This window comes from Scyliorhinus torazame, chromosome 17 (assembly GCF_047496885.1).
Source record: "Scyliorhinus torazame isolate Kashiwa2021f chromosome 17, sScyTor2.1, whole genome shotgun sequence".
Classification (NCBI taxonomy): Eukaryota; Metazoa; Chordata; class Chondrichthyes; order Carcharhiniformes; family Scyliorhinidae; genus Scyliorhinus; species Scyliorhinus torazame.
In genome coordinates this window covers 86511127-86537053 of record NC_092723.1, presented here as the reverse complement: position 1 = coordinate 86537053, position 25927 = coordinate 86511127, and the positions used below count along the sequence as shown (strand labels likewise).

The window sequence follows — 25927 nt, the reverse complement described above, 5'->3', positions numbered from 1 at the left end:
TTAATAGATCAATTAGCAACACCCACTGGAATAGGTCAGTCACCAACACCCACTGGAATAGGTCAATCAACAGCACCCACTGGAATAGGTCAAACAGCAACACTCACTGGAATAGGTCAATCACCAACACTCACTGGAATAGATCAATCGCCAACATTCACGGGAATAGGTCAATAACAAACACCCACTGGAATTGGCCAATCACCAACACCCACTGGAATAGGTCAATCGCCAACATTCACGGGAATAGGTCAATAACCAACACCCACTGGAATTGGCCAATCAAAAACACCCACTGGAATAGGGCAATCACCAACACCCACTGGAATAGATCAATCACGAACACTCACTGGAATAGGTCAATCACCAACACCTAGTGGAATATGTTAATCACCAACACCCACTGGAATATGTCAATCACCAACACCCACTGGAATATGTCAATCACGAACACCCACTGGAATAGGTCAAACACCAACACTCACTGGAATAGATGAATCACCAATACTCATTGGAATAGGTCAATCACCAACACTCACTGGAATAGATCAATCACCAACACTCATTGGAATAGGTCAATCACCAACACCCACTGGAATAGGTCAATCACCAACACCCACTGGAATACGTCACTCACCAACACCCAATGGAATAGGTCAATCAGCAACACCCACTGGAATAGGTCAATCACCAACACCCACTGGAATAGGCCAATCACCAACACCCACTGGAAAGGTCAATCACCAACACTCACTGGAATAGGTCAATCACCAACACTCACTGGACTAGGTCAATGACCAACACTCACTGGACTAGGTCAATCACCAACACTCACTGGAATAGGTCAATCACCCAAACCCACTAGAATAGTTCAATCACCAACACCCACAGGAATAGGTCAATCACCAGCAGCCACTGGAATAGGTCAATCACCAACACTCACTGGAATAGGTCAATCACCAACACCCACTAGAAAAGGTCAATCACCAACACTCACTGGAATAGGTCAATCACCAACACCCACTGGAATAGGTCAAATAGCAACACCCACTGGAATAGGTCAATCACCAACACTCACTGGAAAAGGTCAATCACCAACACTCACTGGAACAGGTCAATTAGCAACACCTACTGGAATAGGTCAATCACCAACACCCACTGGAACAGGTCAATTAGCAACACCCACTGGAATAGGTCAATCACCACCACGCACAGGAAACGGTCAATCATAACACCCACTGGAATAGGTGAATCACCAACACCCACAGGAATAGGTGAATCACCAGCACCCACTGGAATAGGTCAACCAGGAACACTCACTGAAATAGGTCAAACAGCAACACTCACTGGAATAGGTCAATCACCAACACCCACAGGTATAGGTCAATCCCCAACACCCACTGTAATAGATCAATTAGCAACACCCACTGAAATAGGTCAGTCACCAACACCCACTGGAATGGGTCAATCAGGAACACTCACTGGCATAGGTCTATCACCAACACCCACTGGAATAGGTCAATCACCAGCACCCACTGGAATAGGTCAATCACCAGCACCCACTGGAATAGGTCAATCAGGAACACTCACTGGAATAGATCAAACAGCAACACTCACTGGAATAGGTCAATCACCATCATTCACTGGAATAGGCCAATCACCAACACCCACTGGAATAGGTCAATCGCCAACATTCACTGCAATAGGTCAATAAACAACACCCACTGGAATTGGCCAATCAAAAACACCCACTGGAATAGGTCAATCACCAACACCCACTGGAATAGGTCAATCACGAACACTCACTGGAATAGGTCAATCACCAACACCTACTGGAATATGTTAATCACCAACACCCACTGGAATATGTCAATCACCAACACCCACTGGAATAGTTCAATCATGAACACCCACTGGAATAGGTCAATCACCAACACCCACTGGAATAGGTTACTCACCAACACCCACTGGAATAGGTCAATCACCAACACTCACTGGAATAGATCAATCACCATCACTCATTGGAATAGGTCAATCACCAACACTCACTGGAACAGATCAATCACCAACACTCCCTGGAATAAGTCAATCACCAACACCCACTGGAAGAGGTCAATCACGAACACCCACTGGAATAGGTCAATCACAAACACCCACATAATAGGTCAATCAGAAAAACCCACTGGAATAGGTCAATCACCAACACCCACTGGAATAGGTCAATCACCAACACCCACTGGAAAATGTTACTCACCAACACCCAATGGAATAGGTCAATCAGCAACACCCACTGGAATAGTTCAATCACCAACACCCACTGGAATAGGCCAATCACCAACACCCACTGGAAAGGTCAATCACCAACACTCACTGGAATATGTCAATCACCAACACTCACTGGACTAGGTCAATCACCAACACTCACGGGAATAGGTCAATCACCAAAACTCACTGGAATAGATCAATCACCCAAACCCACTAGAATGGTTCAATCACCAACACCCACAGGAATAAGTCAATCACCAGCACCCACTGGAATAGACGAATCATCAACACCCACAGGAATAGGTCAATCACCAGCCGCCACTGGAATAGGTCAATCACCAACACTCACTGGAATAGGTCAATCGCCAACACCCATTGGAATAGGTCAATCACCAACACTCACTGGAATCGGTCATTGAGCAACACTCACTGGAATATGTCAATCACCAACACCCACTGGAATAGGTCAGTCACCAACACTCACTGGAATAGATCAATCACCAACACTCACTTTAATAGGTCAATCACCAACACCCACTGGAATAGGTCAAATAGCAACACCCACTGGAATAGGTCAATCACCAACACTCACTGGAAAAGGTCAATCACCAACACTCACTGGAACAGGTCAATTAGCAACACCCAATGGAATAGGTCAATCACCAACACCCACTGGAACAGGTCAATTAGCAACACCCACTGGAATAGGTCAATCACCACCACGCACAGGAAACGGTCAATCATAACACCCACTGGAATAGGTCAATCACCAACACCCACAGGAATAGGTGAATCACCAGCACCCACTGGAATAGGTCAATCAGGAACACTCACTGAAATAGGTCAAACAGCAACACTCACTGGGAAAGGTCAATCACCAACACCCACTTTTATAGGTCAATCCCCAACACCCACTGTAATAGATCAATTAGCACGACCCACTGGAATAGGTCAGTCACCAACACCCACTGGAATAGGTCAATCACCAGCACCCACTGGAATAGGTCAAACAGCAACACTCACTGGAATAGGTCAATCACCATCATTCACTGGAATAGGCCAATCACCAACACCCACTGGAATAGGTCAATCGCCAACATTCACTGGAATAGGTCAATAACCAACACCCACTGGAATTGGCCAATCACAAACAGCCACAGGAATAGGTCAATAACCAACACCCACTGGAATAGATCAATCACGAACACTCACTGGAATAGGTCAATCACCAACACCTACTGGAATATGTTAATCACCAACACCCACTGGAATATGTCAATCACCAACACCCACTGGAATAGGTCAATCACCAACACCCACTGGAATAGGTTACTCACCAACACCCACTGGAATAGGTCAATCACCAACACTCACTGGAATAGATCAATCACCAACACTCATTGGAATCGATCAATCACCAACACTCACTGGAACAGATCAATCACCAACACTCACTGGAATAAGTCAATCACCAACACCCACTGGAATAGGTCAATCACAAAAACCCACTGGAATACGTCAATGACCAACACTCACTGGAATAGGTCAATTAGCAACACCCACTGGAACAGATCAATCACCAACACCCACTGGAATGGGTCAATCACCAACACTCACTGGAATAGATTAATCACCAACACTCATTGGAATAGGTCAATCACCAACACCCACTGGAATAGGTCAATCACCAACACCCACTGGAATAGGTCAATCACAAAAACCCACTGGAATAGGTCAATCACCAACACCCACTGGAATAGGTCAATCACCAACTCCCACTGGAATACGTCACTCACCAAGACCCAATGGAATAGGTCAATCAGCAACACCCACTGGAATAGGTCAATCACCAACATCCACTGAAATAGGCCAATCACAAACACCCACTGGAAAGGTCAATCACCAACACTCACTGGAATAGGTCAATCACCAACACTCACTGGACTAGGTCAATCACCAACACTCACTGGAATAGGTCAATCACCAACACTCACCGGAATAGGTCAATAACCCAAACCCACGAGAATAGTTCAATCACCAACACCCACAGGACTAAGTCAATCACCAGCACCCACTGGAATAGGCGAATCATCAACACCCACAGGAATAGGTCAATCACCAGCAGCTACTGGAATAGGTCAATCACCATCACTCACTGGAATAGGTCAATCACCAACACTCCCTGGAATAGGTCAATCACTAACACTCACTGGAATAGGTCAATCACCAACACCCACTGGAATAGGTCAATCACCAACACTCACTGGAAAAGGCCAATCACCAACACCCACTGGTATAGGTCAATCCCCAACACCCACTCTAATAGATCAATTAGCAACACCCACTGGAATAGGTCAGTCACCAACGCCCACTGGAATAGGTCAATCAGGAACACTCACTGGAATAGGTCAATCACCAACACCCACTGGAATAGGTCAATCACCAGCACCCACTGGAATAGGTCAATCAGGAACACTCACTGGAATAGATCAAACAGCAACACTCACTGGAATAGGTCAATCACCATCATTCACTGTAATAGGCCAATCACCAACACCCACTGGAATAGGTCAATCGCCAACATTCACGTGAATAGGTCAATCGCCAACATTCACGTGAATAGGTCAATAACCAACACCCACTGGAATGGGCCAATCAAAAACACCCACTGGAATAGGTCAATCACCAACACCCACTGGAATAGGTCAATCACGAACACTCACTGGAATAGGTCAATCACCAACACCCACTGGAATATGACAATCACCAACACCCACTGGAATAGGTCAATCACCAACACCCACTGGAATAGGTCAATGTCCAACACCCACTGGAATACATTACTCACCAGCACCCACTGGAATAGGTCAATCACTAACACTCACTGGAGTAGATCAATCACCAACACTCATTGGAATAGGTCAATCACCAACACTCACTGGAACAGATCAATCACCAACACTCACTGGAATAAGTCAATCACCAACACCCACTGGAATAGGTCAATCACAAAAACCCACTGGAATAGGTCAATCACCAACACTCACTGGAATAGGTAAATTAGCAACACCCACTGGAATAGATCAATCACCAACACCCACTGGAATGGGTCAATCACCAACACTCACTGGAATAGATCAATCACCAACACTCATTGGAATAGGTCAATCACCAACACCCACTGGAACAGGTCAATTAGCAACACCCACTGGAATAGATCAATCACCACCACGCACAGGAAACGGTCAATCATAACACCCACTGGAATAGGTCAATCACCAACACCCACAGGAATAGGTGAATCACCAGCACCCACTGGAATAGGTCAATCAGGAACACTCACTGAAATAGGTCAAACAGCAACACTCACTGGGAAAGGTCACTCACCAACACCCACTTTTATAGGTCAATCCCCAACACCCACTGTAATAGATCAATTAGCACGACCCACTGGAATAGGTCAGTCACCAACACCCACTGGAATAGGTCAATCACCAGCACCCACTGGAATAGGTCAAACAGCAACACTCACTGGAATAGGTCAATCACCATCATTCACTGGAATAGGCCAATCACCAACACCCACTGGAATAGGTCAATCGCCAACATTCACTGGAATAGGTCAATAACCAACACCCACTGGAATTGGCCAATCACAAACAGCCACTGGAATAGGTCAATAACCAACACCCACTGGAATAGATCAATCACGAACACTCACTGGAATAGGTCAATCACCAACACCTACTGGAATATGTTAATCACCAACACCCACTGGAATATGTCAATCACCAACACCCACTGGAATATGTCAATCACGAACACCCACTGGAATAGGTCAAACACCAACACTCACTGGAATAGATGAATCACCAATACTCATTGGAATAGGTCAATCACCAACACTCACTGGAATAGATCAATCACCAACACTCATTGGAATAGGTCAATCACCAACACCCACTGGAATAGGTCAATCACCAACATCCACTGGAATAGGTCAATCACAAAAACCCACTGGAATAGGTCAATCACCAACACCCACTGGAATAGGTCAATCACCAACACCCACTGGAATACGTCGCTCACCAACACCCAATGGAATAGGTCAATCAGCAACACCCACTGGAATAGGTCAATCACCAACACCCACTTGAATAGGCCAATCACCAACACCCACTGGAAAGGTCAATCACCAACACTCACTGGAATAGGTCAATCACCAACACTCACTGGACTAGGTCAATGACCAACACTCACTGGACTAGGTCAATCACCAACACTCACTGGAATAGGTCAATCACCAACACCCACTGGAATAGGTCAAATAGCAACACCCACTGGAATAGGTCAATCACCAACACTCACTGGAAAATGTCAATCACCAACACTCACTGGAACAGGTCAATTAGCAACACCTACTGGAATAGGTCAATCACCAACACCCACTGGAACAGGTCAATTAGCAACACCCACTGGAATAGGTAAATCACCACCACGCACAGGAAACGGTCAATCATAACACCCACTGGAATAGGTGAATCACCAACACCCACAGGAATAGGTGAATCACCAGCACCCACTGGAATAGGTCAACCAGGAACACTCACTGAAATAGGTCAAACAGCAACACTCACTGGAATAGGTCAATCACCAACACCCACAGGTATAGGTCAATCCCCAACACCCACTGTAATAGATCAATTAGCAACACCCACTGAAATAGGTCAGTCACCAACACCCACTGGAATGGGTCAATCAGGAACACTCACTGGCATAGGTCTATCACCAACACCCACTGGAATAGGTCAATCACCAGCACCCACTGGAATAGGTCAATCACCAGCACCCACTGGAATAGGTCAATCAGGAACACTCACTGGAATAGATCAAACAGCAACACTCACTGGAATAGGTCAATCACCATCATTCACTGGAATAGGCCAATCACCAACACCCACTGGAATAGGTCAATCGCCAACATTCACTGCAATAGGTCAATAAACAACACCCACTGGAATTGGCCAATCAAAAACACCCACTGGAATAGGTCAATCACCAACACCCACTGGAATAGGTCAATCACGAACACTCACTGGAATAGGTCAATCACCAACACCTACTGGAATATGTTAATCACCAACACCCACTGGAATATGTCAATCACCAACACCCACTGGAATAGTTCAATCATGAACACCCACTGGAATAGGTCAATCACCAACACCCACTGGAATAGGTTACTCACCAACACCCACTGGAATAGGTCAATCACCAACACTCACTGGAATAGATCAATCACCATCACTCATTGGAATAGGTCAATCACCAACACTCACTGGAACAGATCAATCACCAACACTCCCTGGAATAAGTCAATCACCAACACCCACTGGAAGAGGTCAATCACGAACACCCACTGGAATAGGTCAATCACAAACACCCACATAATAGGTCAATCAGAAAAACCCACTGGAATAGGTCAATCACCAACACCCACTGGAATAGGTCAATCACCAACACCCACTGGAAAATGTTACTCACCAACACCCAATGGAATAGGTCAATCAGCAACACCCACTGGAATAGTTCAATCACCAACACCCACTGGAATAGGCCAATCACCAACACCCACTGGAAAGGTCAATCACCAACACTCACTGGAATATGTCAATCACCAACACTCACTGGACTAGGTCAATCACCAACACTCACGGGAATAGGTCAATCACCAAAACTCACTGGAATAGATCAATCACCCAAACCCACTAGAATGGTTCAATCACCAACACCCACAGGAATAAGTCAATCACCAGCACCCACTGGAATAGACGAATCATCAACACCCACAGGAATAGGTCAATCACCAGCCGCCACTGGAATAGGTCAATCACCAACACTCACTGGAATAGGTCAATCGCCAACACCCATTGGAATAGGTCAATCACCAACACTCACTGGAATCGGTCATTGAGCAACACTCACTGGAATATGTCAATCACCAACACCCACTGGAATAGGTCAGTCACCAACACTCACTGGAATATATCAATCACCAACACTCACTTTAATAGGTCAATCACCAACAACCACTGGAATAGGTCAAATAGCAACACCCACTGGAATAGGTCAATCACCAACACTCACTGGAAAAGGTCAATCACCAACACTCACTGGAACAGGTCAATTAGCAACACCCAATGGAATAGGTCAATCACCAACACCCACTGGAACAGGTAAATTAGCAACACCCACTGGAATAGGTCAATCACCACCACGCACAGGAAACGGTCAATCATAACACCCACTGGAATAGGTCAATCACCAACACCCACAGGAATAGGTGAATCACCAGCACCCACTGGAATAGGTCAATCAGGAACACTCACTGGAATAGATCAAACAGCAACACTCACTGGAATAGGTCAATCACCATCATTCACTGGAATAGGCCAATCACCAACACCCACTGGAATAGGTCAATCGCCAACATTCACTGCAATAGGTCAATAAACAACACCCACTGGAATTGGCCAATCAAAAACACCCACTGGAATAGGTCAATCACCAACACCCACTGGAATAGGTCAATCACGAACACTCACTGGAATAGGTCAATCACCAACACCTACTGGAATATGTTAATCACCAACACCCACTGGAATATGTCAATCACCAACACCCACTAAAATAGTTCAATCATGAACACCCACTGGAATAGGTCAATCACCAACACCCACTGGAATAGGTTACTCACCAACACCCACTGGAATAGGTCAATCACCAACACTCACTGGAATAGATCAATCACCATCACTCATTGGAATAGGTCAATCACCAACACTCACTGGAACAGATCAATCACCAACACTCCCTGGAATAAGTCAATCACCAACACCCACTGGAAGAGGTCAATCACGAACACCCACTGGAATAGGTCAATCACAAACACCCACATAATAGGTCAATCAGAAAAACCCACTGGAATAGGTCAATCACCAACACCCACTGGAATAGGTCAATCACCAACACCCACTGGAAAATGTTACTCACCAACACCCAATGGAATAGGTCAATCAGCAACACCCACTGGAATAGTTCAATCACCAACACCCACTGGAATAGGCCAATCACCAACACCCACTGGAAAGGTCAATCACCAACACTCACTGGAATATGTCAATCACCAACACTCACTGGACTAGGTCAATCACCAACACTCACGGGAATAGGTCAATCACCAAAACTCACTGGAATAGATCAATCACCCAAACCCACTAGAATGGTTCAATCACCAACACCCACAGGAATAAGTCAATCACCAGCACCCACTGGAATAGACGAATCATCAACACCCACAGGAATAGGTCAATCACCAGCCGCCACTGGAATAGGTCAATCACCAACACTCACTGGAATAGGTCAATCGCCAACACCCATTGGAATAGGTCAATCACCAACACTCACTGGAATCGGTCATTGAGCAACACTCACTGGAATATGTCAATCACCAACACCCACTGGAATAGGTCAGTCACCAACACTCACTGGAATATATCAATCACCAACACTCACTTTAATAGGTCAATCACCAACACCCACTGGAATAGGTCAAATAGCAACACCCACTGGAATAGGTCAATCACCAACACTCACTGGAAAAGGTCAATCACCAACACTCACTGGAACAGGTCAATTAGCAACACCCAATGGAATAGGTCAATCACCAACACCCACTGGAACAGGTAAATTAGCAACACCCACTGGAATAGGTCAATCACCACCACGCACAGGAAACGGTCAATCATAACACCCACTGGAATAGGTCAATCACCAACACCCACAGGAATAGGTGAATCACCAGCACCCACTGGAATAGGTCAATCAGGAACACTCACTGAAATAGGTCAAACAGCAACACTCACTGGGAAAGGTCAATCACCAACACCCACTTTTATAGGTCAATCCCCAACACCCACTGTAATAGATCAATTAGCACGACCCACTGGAATAGGTCAGTCACCAACACCCACTGGAATAGGTCAATCACCAGCACCCACTGGAATAGGTCAAACAGCAACACTCACTGGAATAGGTCAATCACCATCATTCACTGGAATAGGCCAATCACCAACACCCACTGGAATAGGTCAATCGCCAACATTCACTGGAATAGGTCAATAACCAACACCCACTGGAATTGGCCAATCACAAACAGCCACAGGAATAGGTCAATAACCAACACCCACTGGAATAGATCAATCACGAACACTCACTGGAATAGGTCAATCACCAACACCTACTGGAATATGTTAATCACCAACACCCACTGGAATATGTCAATCACCAACACCCACTGGAATAGGTCAATCACCAACACCCACTGGAATAGGTTACTCACCAACACCCACTGGAATAGGTCAATCACCAACACTCACTGGAATAGATCAATCACCAACACTCATTGGAATCGATCAATCACCAACACTCACTGGAACAGATCAATCACCAACACTCACTGGAATAAGTCAATCACCAACACCCACTGGAATAGGTCAATCACAAAAACCCACTGGAATACGTCAATGACCAACACTCACTGGAATAGGTCAATTAGCAACACCCACTGGAACAGATCAATCACCAACACCCACTGGAATGGGTCAATCACCAACACTCACTGGAATAGATTAATCACCAACACTCATTGGAATAGGTCAATCACCAACACCCACTGGAATAGGTCAATCACCAACACCCACTGGAATAGGTCAATCACAAAAACCCACTGGAATAGGTCAATCACCAACACCCACTGGAATAGGTCAATCACCAACTCCCACTGGAATACGTCACTCACCAAGACCCAATGGAATAGGTCAATCAGCAACACCCACTGGAATAGGTCAGTCACCAACATCCACTGAAATAGGCCAATCACAAACACCCACTGGAAAGGTCAATCACCAACACTCACTGGAATAGGTCAATCACCAACACTCACTGGACTAGGTCAATCACCAACACTCACTGGAATAGGTCAATCACCAACACTCACCGGAATAGGTCAATCACCCAAACCCACGAGAATAGTTCAATCACCAACACCCACAGGACTAAGTCAATCACCAGCACCCACTGGAATAGGCGAATCATCAACACCCACAGGAATAGGTAAATCACCAGCAGCTACTGGAATAGGTCAATCACCATCACTCACTGGAATAGGTCAATCACCAACACTCCCTGGAATAGGTCAATCACTAACACTCACTGGAATAGGTCAATCACCAACACCCACTGGAATAGGTCAATCACCAACACTCACTGGAAAAGGTCAATCACCAACACCCACTGGTATAGGTCAATCCCCAACACCCACTCTAATAGATCAATTAGCAACACCCACTGGAATAGGTCAGTCACCAACGCCCACTGGAATAGGTCAATCAGGAACACTCACTGGAATAGGTCAATCACCAACACCCACTGGAATAGGTCAATCACCAGCACCCACTGGAATAGGTCAATCAGGAACACTCACTGGAATAGATCAAACAGCAACACTCACTGGAATAGGTCAATCACCATCATTCACTGTAATAGGCTAATCACCAACACCCACTGGAATAGGTCAATCGCCAACATTCACGTGAATAGGTCAATCGCCAACATTCACGTGAATAGGTCAATAACCAACACCCACTGGAATGGGCCAATCAAAAACACCCACTGGAATAGGTCAATCACCAACACCCACTGGAATAGGTCAATCACGAACACTCACTGGAATAGGTCAATCACCAACACCCACTGGAATATGACAATCACCAACACCCACTGGAATAGGTCAATCACCAACACCCACTGGAATAGGTCAATGTCCAACACCCACTGGAATACATTACTCACCAGCACCCACTGGAATAGGTCAATCACTAACACTCACTGGAGTAGATCAATCACCAACACTCATTGGAATAGGTCAATCACCAACACTCACTGGAACAGATCAATCACCAACACTCACTGGAATAAGTCAATCACCAACACCCACTGGAATAGGTCAATCACAAAAACCCACTGGAATAGGTCAATCACCAACACTCACTGGAATAGGTAAATTAGCAACACCCACTGGAATAGATCAATCACCAACACCCACTGGAATGGGTCAATCACCAACACTCACTGGAATAGATCAATCACCAACACTCATTGGAATAGGTCAATCACCAACACCCACTGGAACAGGTCAATTAGCAATACCCACTGGAATAGATCAATCACCACCACGCACAGGAAACGGTCAATCATAACACCCACTGGAATAGGTCAATCACCAACACCCACAGGAATAGGTGAATCACCAGCACCCACTGGAATAGGTCAATCAGGAACACTCACTGAAATAGGTCAAACAGCAACACTCACTGGGAAAGGTCAATCACCAACACCCACTTTTATAGGTCAATCCCCAACACCCACTGTAATAGATCAATTAGCACGACCCACTGGAATAGGTCAGTCACCAACACCCACTGGAATAGGTCAATCACCAGCACCCACTGGAATAGGTCAAACAGCAACACTCACTGGAATAGGTCAATCACCATCATTTAGTGGAATAGGCCAATCACCAACACCCACTGGAATAGGTCAATCGCCAACATTCACTGGAATAGGTCAATAACCAACACCCACTGGAATTGGCCAATCACAAACCGCCACTGGAATAGGTCAATAACCAACACCCACTGGAATAGATCAATCACGAACACTCACTGGAATAGGTCAATCACCAACACCTACTGGAATATGTTAATCACCAACACCCACTGGAATATGTCAATCACCAACACCCACTGGAATAGGTCAATCACCAACACCCACTGGAATAGGTTACTCACCAACACCCACTGGAATAGGTCAATCACCAACACTCACTGGAATAGATCAATCACCAACACTCATTGGAATCGGTCAATCACCAACACTCACTGGAACAGATCAATCACCAACACTCACTGGAATAAGTCAATCACCAACACCCACTGGAATAGGTCAATCACAAAAACCCACTGGAATACGTCAATGACCAACACTCACTGGAATAGGTCAATTACAACACCCACTGGAACAGATCAATCACCAACACCCACTGGAATGGGTCAATCACCAACACTCATTGGAATTGGTCAATCACCAACACCCACTGGAATAGGTCAATCACCAACACCCACTGGAATAGGTCAATCACAAAAACCCACTGGAATAGGTCAATCACCAACACCCACTGGAATAGGTCAATCACCAACTCCCACTGGAATACGTCACTCACCAAGACCCAATGGAATAGGTCAATCAGCAACACCCACTGGAATAGGTCAATCACCAACATCCACTGAAATAGGCCAATCACAAACACCCACTGGAAAGGTCAATCACCAACACTCACTGGAATAGGTCAATCACCAACACTCACTGGACTAGGTCAATCACCAACACTCACTGGAATAGGTCAATCACCAACACTCACCGGAATAGGTCAATCACCCAAACCCACGAGAATAGTTCAATCACCAACACCCACAGGACTAAGTCAATCACCAGCACCCACTGGAATAGGCGAATCATCAACACCCACAGGAATAGGTCAATCACCAGCAGCCACTGGAATAGGTCAATCACCATCACTCACTGGAATAGGTCAATCACCAACACTCCCTGGAATAGGTCAATCACTAACACTCACTGGAATAGGTCAATCACCAACACCCACTGGAATAGGTCAATCACCAACACTCACTGGAAAAGGTCAATCACCAACACCCACTGGTATAGGTCAATCCCCAACACCCACTGTAATAGATCAATTAGCAACACCCACTGGAATAGGTCAGTCACCAACGCCCACTGGAATAGGTCAATCAGGAACACTCACTGGAATAGGTCAATCACCAACACCCACTGGAATAGGTCAATCACCAGCACCCACTGGAATAGGTCAATCAGGAACACTCACTGGAATAGATCAAACAGCAACACTCACTGGAATAGGTCAATCACCATCATTCACTGTAATAGGACAATCACCAACACCCACTGGAATAGGTCAATCGCCAACATTCACGTGAATAGGTTAATCGCCAACATTCACGTGAATAGGTCAATAACCAACACCCACTGGAATGGGCCAATCAAAAACACCCACTGGAATAGGTCAATCACCAACACCCACTGGAATAGGTCAATCACGAACACTCACTGGAATAGGTCAATCACCAACACCCACTGGAATATGACAATCACCAACACCCACTGGAATAGGTCAATCACCAACACCCACTGGAATAGGTCAATCACCAACACCCACTGGAATACATTACTCACCAGCACCCACTGGAATAGGTCAATCACTAACACTCACTGGAGTAGATCAATCACCAACACTCATTGGAATTGGTCAATCACCAACACTCACTGGAACAGATCAATCACCAACACTCACTGGAATAACTCAATCACCAACACCCACTGGAATAGGTCAATCACTAAAACCCACTGGAATAGGTCAATCACCAACACTCACTGGAATAGGTAAATTAGCAACACCCACTGGAATAGATCAATCACCAACACCCACTGGAATGGGTCAATCACCAACACTCACTGGAATAGATCAATCACCAACACTCATTGGAATAGGTCAATCACCAACACCCACTGGAATAGGTCAATCACCAACACCCACTGGAATAGGTCAATCACAAAAACCCACTGTAATACATCAATCACAAAAACCCACTGGAATAGGTCAATCACCAACACCCAATGGAATAGGACAATCAGCAACACCCACTGGAACAGGTCAATCACCAACACCCACTGGTATAGGCCAATCACCAACACCCACTGGAAAGGTCAATCACCAACACTCACTGGAATAGGTCAATCACCAACACTCACTGGACTAGGTCAATCACCAACACTCACGGGATTAGGTCAATCACCAACACTCACTGGAATAGGTCAATCACCCAAATCCACTAGAATAGTTCAATCACCAACACCCAAAGGAATAAGTCAATCACCAGCACCCACTGGAATAGACGAATCATCAACACCCACAGGAATAGGTCAATCACCAACACCCATTGGAATAGGTCAATCACCAACACTCACTGGAATAGGTCAATGAGCAACACTCACTGGAATAGGTCAATCACCAACACCAAATGGAATAGGTCAGTCACCAACACCCACTTGAATAGGTCAAATAGCAACACCCACTGGAATTGGTCAATCACCAACACTCACTGGAAAAGGTCAATCACCAACACTCACTGGAACAGGTCAATTAGCAACACCCAATGGAATAGGTCAATCACCAAAACCCACTGGAACAGGTCAATTAGCAACACCCACTGGAATAGGTCAATCACCAACACGCACAGGAAACGGTCAATCATAACACCCACTGGAATAGGTCAATCACCAACACCCACAGGAATAGGTGAATCACCAGCACGCACTGGAATAGGTCAATCAGGAACACTCACTGAAATAGGTCAAACAGCAACACTCACTGGAAAAGGTCAATCACCAACACCCACTGAAATAGGTCAAACAGCAACACTCACTGGAAAAGGTCGATCAACAACACTCACTGGAATAGGTCAATCACCCAAACCCACTAGAATAGTTCAATCACCAACACCCACAGGAATAAGTCAATCACCAGCACCCACTGGAATAGGTGAATCATCAACACCCACTGGAATAGGCCAATCACCAAAACCCACTGGACTAGGTCAATCACCAACACCCACAGGAATAGGTCAATAACCAACACCCACTGGAATAGGTCAATCACCAGCACCCACTGGAATAGGTAAATCACGAACACTCAGTGGAATAGGTCAGTCACCAACACCAACTGAATAGGTCAATCACAAAAACCCACTGGAATAGGTCAATCACCAACACTCACTGGAATAGGTCAATCACCAACACTGACTGGAATAGGTCAATCACCAACACCCACTGGAATAGGTCAATCACAAACACTCACTGGAATAGGTCAATCACCAACACTCAATGGAATAGGTCAATCACCAAGACCACTGGAATAGGTCAATCACAAAACCCCACTGGAATAGGTCAATCACAAAACACACTGGAATAGGTCAATCATCAACACCCACTGGAATAGGTCACTCACCAACACCCACTGGAATAGGTCAATCACCAACACCCACTGGAATACGTCACTCACCAACACCCAATGGAATAGGTCAATCAGCAACACCCACTGGAATAGGCCAATCACCAACACCCACTGGAAAGGTCAAGCACCAACACTCACTGGAATAGGTCCATCACCAAAACTCACTGCAAAAGGTCAATCACCAACACTCACTGGAATAGGTCAATCACCAACACTCACTGGAATAGGTCAATCACCAAAACCCACTAGAATAGTTCAATCACCAACACCCACAGAAAGAAGTCAATCACCAGCACCCACTGGAATAGGCGAATCATCAACACCCAAAGGAATAGGTCCATCACCAGCAGCCACTGGAATAGGTCAATCACCAACACTCAGTGGAATAAGTCACTCACCAACAATCACTGGAATAGGTCAATCACCAACACGCACTGGAATAGGTCAATCACCAAAACCCACTGGAATAGGTCAATCACCAACACCCACAGGAATAGGTCAATCACCAGCACACACTGAAATAGGTCAATCACCAACACCCTCAGGAATTGGTCAATCACCAGCACCCACTGGAATAGGTGAATCATCAACACCCACAGGAAGAGGTAAATCAGCAACACGCAGAGGAATAGGTCAATTACCAACACTCACTGGAATAGGTCAATCACCAACACTCACTGAAATATGTTAATCACCAACACCCCCAGTAATAGGTCAATCACCAACACCCACTGCAATAGATCAATCACCAACACTCACTGGAATAGGTCCATCACCAACACTCACAGGAATAGGTCAATCACCAACACTCACTGGACTAGGTCAATCACCAACACTCACTGGAATAGGTCAATCACCAATACTCAGTGGAATAGGTCAATCACCCAAACCCACTAGAATAGTTCAATCACCAACACCCACAGGAATAAGTCAATCACCAGCACACACTGGAATAGGCGAATCATCAACACCCACAGGAATAGGTCAATCACCAACACCCACTGGAATAGGTCAATCACAAAAACCCACTGGAATAGGTCAATCACAAAAACCCACTGGAATAGGTCAATCACCAACACTCACTGGAATAGGTCAATCACCAACACCCACTGGAATAGGCCTAACACCAACACCCACTGGAATAGGTCAATCACCAACTCCCACTGAAATAGGTCAATCACCAACACCCACTGGAATAGGTCACTCACCAACACCCACTGGAATAGGTCAATCACCAACTCCCACTGAAATAGGTCAATCACCAACACCCACTGGAATAGGTCACTCACCAACACCCACTGGAATACGTCACTCACCAACACCCAATGGAATAGGTCAATCAGCAACACCCACTGGAATAGGTCAATCACCAACACCCACTGGAATAGGCAAATCACCAACACCCACTGGAAAGGTCAAGCACCAACACTCACTGGAATAGGTCAATCACCAACACTCACTGCAAAAGGTCAATCACCAACACTCACTGGAATAGGTCAATCACCAACACTCACTGGAATAGGTCAATCACCTAAACCCACTAGAATAGTTCAATCACCAACACCCACAGGAAGAAGTCAATCACCAGCACCCACTGGAATAGGCGAATTATCAACACCCAAAGGAATAGGTTCATCACCAGCAGCCACTGGAATAGGTCAATCACCAACACTCAGTGGAATAAGTCAATCACCAACAATCACTGGAATAGGTCAATCACCAACACGCACTGGAATATGTCAATCACCAAAACCCACTGGAATAGGTCAATCACCAACACCCACAGGAATAGGTCAATCAGCAGCACACACTGGAATAGGTCAATCACCAACACCCTCAGGAATAGGTCAATCACCAGCACCCACTGGAATAGGTCAATCACCAACACACACTGGAATACGTCACTCACCAACACACAATGGAATAGGTCAATCAGCAACACCCACTGGAATAGGTCAATCACCAACACCCACTGGAATAGGCAAATCACCAACACCCACTGGAAAGGTCAAGCACCAACACTCACTGGAATAGGTCAATCATCAACACTCACTGGAATAGTTCAATCACCAACACTCACTGCAAAAGGTCAATCACCAAAACCCACTAGAATAGTTCAATCACCAACACCCACAGGAAGAAGTCAATCACCAGCACCCACTGGAATAGGCGAATGATCAACACTCACTGGAATAGGTCCATCACCAGCACCCACTGGAATAGGCGAATCACCAACACTCACTGGAATAGGTCCATCACCAGCACCCACTGGAATAGGTGAATCATCAACACCCACAGGAATAGGTCAATCAGCAACACCCAGAGGAATAGGTCAATTACCAACACTCACTGGAATAGGTCAATCACCAACACCCACAGGAATAGGTCAATCACCAGCACCCACTGGAATAGGTCAATCACCAACACCCACAGGAATAGGTCAATCACCAGCACCCACTGGAATAGGTGAATGATCAACACCCACATGAATAGGTCAATCAGCAACACCCAGAGGAATAGGTCAATTACCAACACTCACTGGAATAGGTCAATCACCAACACCCACTGGAATGGGTCAATCGCCAGCACTCACTGGAATAGGTCAATCACCAACACCCACAGGAATAGGTCAATCACCAGCACCCACTGGAATAGGTCAATCACCAACACCCACAGGAATAGGTCAATCACCAGCACCCACTGGAATAGGTGAATCATCAACACCCACATGAATAGATCAATCAGCAACACCCAGAGGAATAGGTCAATTACCAACACTCACTGGAATAGGTCAATCACCAACACCCACTGGAATGGGTCAATCACCAGCACTCACTGGAATAGGTCAATCGCCAACACTCACTGGAATAGGTCAATCACCAACTCTCACTGGAATAGGTCAATCACCAACACGCACTGGTATAGGTCAATCACCAACACTCAGTGGAATAGGTCAATCACCAACACTCACTGGAATAGGTCAATCACCACACTCACTGGAATAGGTCAATCACCAACACTCACTGGAATAGGTCAATCACCAACTCTCACTGGAATAGGTCAATCACCAACACTCACTGGAATGGGTCAATCACCAACACTGACTGTAATAGGTCAATCACCAACACTCACTGGAATAGGTCAATCACCAACACTCACTGGAATAGATCAATCACCAACACTCACTGGAATAGGTCAATCACCAACACCCACTAGAATAGGTCAATCACCAACATTCAGTGGAATAGGTCAATCACCAACACTCACTGGAATAGGTCAATCACCAACACCCACTTGAATAGGTCAATCACCAACACCCATTGGAATAGGTCAATCACCAACACTCACTGGAATAGGTCAATCAGCAACACTCACTGGAATAGGTCAATCACCAACACCCACTGGAATAGGTCAGTCACCAACACTCACTGGAATAGATCAATCACCAACACTCACTGGAATAGGTCAATCCCCAACACCCACTGGAATAGGTGAAATAGCAACACCCACTGGAATAGGTCAATCAACAACACTCACTGGAAAAGGTCAATCACCAACACTCACTGGAACAGGTCAATTAGCAACACCCTCTGGAATAGGTCAATCGCCAACACCCACTGGAACAGGTCAATTAGCAACACTCACTGGAATAGGTCAATCATCACCACGCACAGGAAACGGTCAATCATAACACCCACTGGAATAGGTCAATCACCAACACCCACAGGAATAGGAGAATCACCAGCACCCACTGGAATAGTTCAATCAGGAACACTCACTGGAACAGATCAATCACCAACACTCACTGGAATAAGTCAATCACCAACACCCACTGGAATAGGTCAATCACAAAAACCCACTGGAATACGTCAATGACCAACACCCACTGGAATAGGTCAATCACCAACACTCACTGGACTAGGTCAATCACCAACACTCACTGGAATAGGTCAATCACCAACACTCACTGGAATAGGTCAATCACCAACATCCACTGGAATAGGCCAATCACAAACACACACTGGAAAGGTCAATCACCAACACTCACTGGAATAGGTCAATCACCAACACTCACTGGACTAGGTCAATCACCAACACTCACTGGAATAGGTCAATCACCAACACTCACTGGAATAGGTCAATCACCCAAACCCACGAGAATAGTTCAATCACCAACACCCACAGGACTAAGTCAATCACCAGCACCCACTGGAATAGGCGAATCATCAACACCCACAGGAATAGGTCAATCACCAGCAGCCACTGGAATAGGTCAATCACCAACACTCACTGGAATAGGTCAATCACCATCACTCACTGGAATAGGTCAATCACCAACAATCCCTGGAATAGGTCAATCACCAACACTCACTGGAATAGGTCAATCACCAACACCCACTGGAATAGGTCAATCACCAACACTCACTGGAAAAGGTCAATCACCAACACCCACTGGTATAGGCCAATCCCCAACACCCACTGTAATAGATCAATTAGCAACACCCACTGGAATAGGTCAGTCACCAACGCCCACTGGAATAGGTCAATCAGGAACACTCACTGGAATAGGTCAATCACCAACACCCACTGGAATAGGTCAATCACCAGCACCCACTGGAATAGGTCAATCAGGAACACTCACTGGAATAGATCAAACAGCAACACTCACTGGAATAGGTCAATCACCATCATTCACTGTAATAGGCCAATCACCAACACCCACTGGAATAGGTCAATCGCCAACATTCACTGGAATAGGTCAATAACCAACACCCACTGGAATGGGCCAATCAAAAACACCCACTGGAATAGGTCCATCACCAACACCCACTGGAATAGGTCAATCACGAACACTCACTGGAATAGGTCAATCACCAACACCCACTGGAATATGACAATCACCAACACCCACTGGAATAGGTCAATCACCAACACCCACTGGAATAGGTCAATCACCAACACCCACTGGAATACGTTACTCACCAACACCCACTGGAATAGGTCAATCACCAACACTCACTGGAATAGGTCAATCACCAACACTGACTGGAATAGGTCAATCACCAACACCCACTGGAATAGGTCAATCACAAACACTCACTGGAATAGGTCAATCACCAACACTCAATGGAATAGGTCAATCACCAAGACCCACTGGAATAGGTCAATCACAAAAACCCACTGGAATAGGTCAATCACAAAAACACACTGGAATAGGTCAATCACCAACACCCACTGGAATAGGTCAATCACCAACACCCACTGGAATACGTCACTCACCAACACCCAATGGAATAGGTCAATCAGCAACACCCACTGGAATAGGTCAATCACTAACACCCACTGGAATAGGCCAATCACCATCACCCACTGGAAAGGTCAAGCACCAACACTCACTGGAATAGGTCAATCACCAACACTCACTGCAAAAGGTCAATCACCAACACTCACTGGAATAGGTCAATCACCAACACTCACTGGAACAGGTCAATCACCAAACCCACTGGAATAGGTCAATCACCAACACCCACAGGAATAGGTCAATCAGCAACACTCACTGGAATAGGTCAATCACCAAAACCCACTGGAATAGGCGAATCATCAACACCCAAAGGAATAGGTCCATCCCCAGCAGCCACTGGAATAGGTCAATCACCAACACGCACTGGAGTAGGTCAATCACCAAAACCCACTGGAATAGGTCAATAACCAACACCCACAGGAATAGGTCAATCACCAGCACACACTGGAAGAGGTCAATCACCAACACCCTCAGGAATAGGTCAATCACCAGCACCCACTGGAATAGGTGAATCATCAACACCCACAGGAATAGGTAAATCAGCAACACCCAGAGGAATAGGTCAATTACCAACACTCACTGGAATAGGTCAATCACCAACACCCACAGGAATAGGTCAATCACCAGCACCCACTGGAATAGGTCAATCACCAACACCCACAGGAATAGGTCAATCACCAGCACCCACTGGAATAGGTTAATCATCAACACCCACATGAATAGGTCAATCAGCAACACCCAGAGGAATAGGTCAATTACCAACACTCACTGGAATAGGTCAATCACCAACACCCACTTGAATGGGTCAAACACCAGCACTCACTGGAATAGGTCAATCGCCGACACTCACTGGAATAGGTCAATCACCAACTCTCACTGGAATAGGTCAATCACCAACACGCACTGGTATAGGTCAATCACCAACACTCAGTGGAATAGGTCAATCACCAACACTCACTGGAATAGGTCAATCACCAACACTCACTGGAATAGGTCAATCACCAACACTCACTGGAATAGGTCAATCACCAACTCTCACTGGAATAGGTCAATCACCAACACTCACTGGAATGGGTCAATCACCAACACTGACTGTAATAGGTCAATCACCAACACTCACTGGAATAGGTCAATCACCAACACTCACTGGAATAGATCAATCACCAACACTCACTGGAATAGGTCAATCACCAACACCCACTAGAATAGGTCAATCACCAACACTCAGTGGAATAGGTCAATCATCAACACTCACTGGAATAGCTCAATCACCAACACCCACTTGAATAGGTCAATCACCAACACCCATTGGAATAGGTCAATCACCAACACTCACTGGAATAGGTCAATCAGCAACACTCACTGGAATCGGTCAATCACCAACACCCACTGGAATAGGTCAGTCACCAACACTCACTGGAATAGATCAATCAGCAAAACTCACTTGAATAGGTCAATCCCCAACACCCACTGGAATAGGTGAAATAGCAACACCCACTGGAATAGGTCAATCACCAACACTCACTGGAAAATGTCAATCACCAACACTCACTGGAACAGGTCAATTAGCAACACCCACTGGAATAGGTCAATCACCAACACCCACTGGAACAGGTCAATTAGCAACACTCACTGGAATAGGTCAATCATCACCACGCACAGGAAACGGTCAATCATAACACCCACTGGAATAGGTCAATCACCAACACCCACAGGAATAGGAGAATCACCAGCACCCACTGGAATAGGTCAATCAGGAACACTCACTGGAATAGGTCAAACAGCAACACTCACTGGAATAGGTCAATCACCAACACCCACTGGTATAGGTCAATCCCCAACACCCACTGTAATAGATCAATTAGCAACACCCACTGGAATATGTCAATCACCAACACCAACTGGAATAGGTCAATCACCAACACCCACTGGTATAGGTTAATCACCAACACCCACTGGAACAGGTCAATCACCAACACCCACTGGAATATGTCAATCACCCACACCAATTGGAATAGGTCAATCACCATCATTCATTGGAATAGGCCAATCACCAGCACCCACTGGAATAGGTCAATCGCCAACACTCACTGGAATAGGTCAATCACCAACACTCACTGGAATAGGTCAATTACCAACACTCACTGGAATAGGTCAATCACCAACACTCACTGGAATAGGTCAATCACCAAAACCCACTGGAATAGGCGAATCATCAACACCCACAGGAATAGGTCCATCACCAGCAGCCACTGGAATAGGTCAATCACCAACACTCAGTGGAATAGGTCAATCACCAACACTCACTGGATTAGGTCAATCACCAACACCCACTGGAATAGGTCAATCACCAAATGCCACTGGAATAGGTCAATCACCAACACCCACAGGAATAGGTCAATCACCAGCACCCACTGGAATAGGTCAATCACCAACACCCACAGGAATAGGTCAATCACCAGCACCCACTGGAATAGGTGAATCATCAACACCCACAGGAATAGGTAAATCAGCAACACCCAGAGGAATAGGTCAATTACCAACACTCACTGGAATAGGTCAATCACCAACACTCACTGGAATATGTTCATCACCAACACCCCCAGTAATAGGTCAATCACCAACAACCACTGCAATAGATCAATCACCAACACTCACTGGAATAGGTCAATCACCAACACTCATTGGAATAGGTCAATCACCAACACTCACTGGAATAGGTCAATCACCAACACCCACTGGAATAGGTCAATCACCAAAACCCACTGGAATAGGTCAATCACCAACACCCACAGGAATAGATAAATCACCAGCACCCACTGGAATAGGTCAATCACCAACACCCACAGGAATAGGTCAATCACCAGCACCCACTGGAACAGGTGAATCATCAACACCCACAGGAATAGGTAAATCAGCAACACCCAGAGGAATAGGTCAATTACCAACACTCACTGGAATAGGTCAATCACCAACACTCACTGGAATATGTTCATCACCAACACCCCCAGTAATAGGTCAATCACCAACAACCACTGCAATAGATCAATCACCAACACTCACTGGAATAGGTCAATCACCAACACTCATTGGAATAGGTCAATCACCAACACTCACTGGAATAGGTCAATCACCAACACCCACTGGAATAGGTCAATCACCAAAACCCACTGGAATAGGTCAATCACCAACACCCACAGGAATAGATAAATCACCAACACTCACTGGAATAGGTCAATCACCAACATCCACTGGAATAGGCCAATCACAAACACACACTGGAAAGGTCAATCACCAACACTCACTGGAATAGGTCAATCACCAACACTCACTGGACTAGGTCAATCACCAACACTCACTGGAATAGGTCAATCACCAACACTCACTGGAATAGGTCAATCACCCAAACCCACGAGAATAGTTCAATCACCAACACCCACAGGACTAAGTCAATCACCAGCACCCACTGGAATAGGCGAATCATCAACACCCACAGGAATAGGTCAATCACCAGCAGCCACTGGAATAGGTCAATCACCAACACTCACTGGAATAGGTCAATCACCATCACTCACTGGAATAGGTCAATCACCAACAATCCCTGGAATAGGTCAATCACCAACACTCACTGGAATAGGTCAATCACCAACACCCACTGGAATAGGTCAATCACCAACACTCACTGGAAAAGGTCAATCACCAACACCCACTGGTATAGGCCAATCCCCAACACCCACTGTAATAGATCAATTAGCAACACCCACTGGAATAGGTCAGTCACCAACGCCCACTGGAATAGGTCAATCAGGAACACTCACTGGAATAGGTCAATCACCAACACCCACTGGAATAGGTCAATCACCAGCACCCACTGGAATAGGTCAATCAGGAACACTCACTGGAATAGATCAAACAGCAACACTCACTGGAATAGGTCAATCACCATCATTCACTGTAATAGGCCAATCACCAACACCCACTGGAATAGGTCAATCGCCAACATTCACTGGAATAGGTCAATAACCAACACCCACTGGAATGGGCCAATCAAAAACACCCACTGGAATAGGTCCATCACCAACACCCACTGGAATAGGTCAATCACGAACACTCACTGGAATAGGTCAATC

The 25927-nt window shown here is 45.7% G+C and overlaps 1 protein-coding gene across 1 annotated transcript in view; it reads left to right on the top strand.

Moving 5' to 3' along the window:
- The window catches only part of LOC140393988 (CD9 antigen-like), a 383521-nt gene that overhangs the window by 143319 nt on the left and 214275 nt on the right, over positions 1-25927 (top strand). The window lies entirely within an intron of this gene.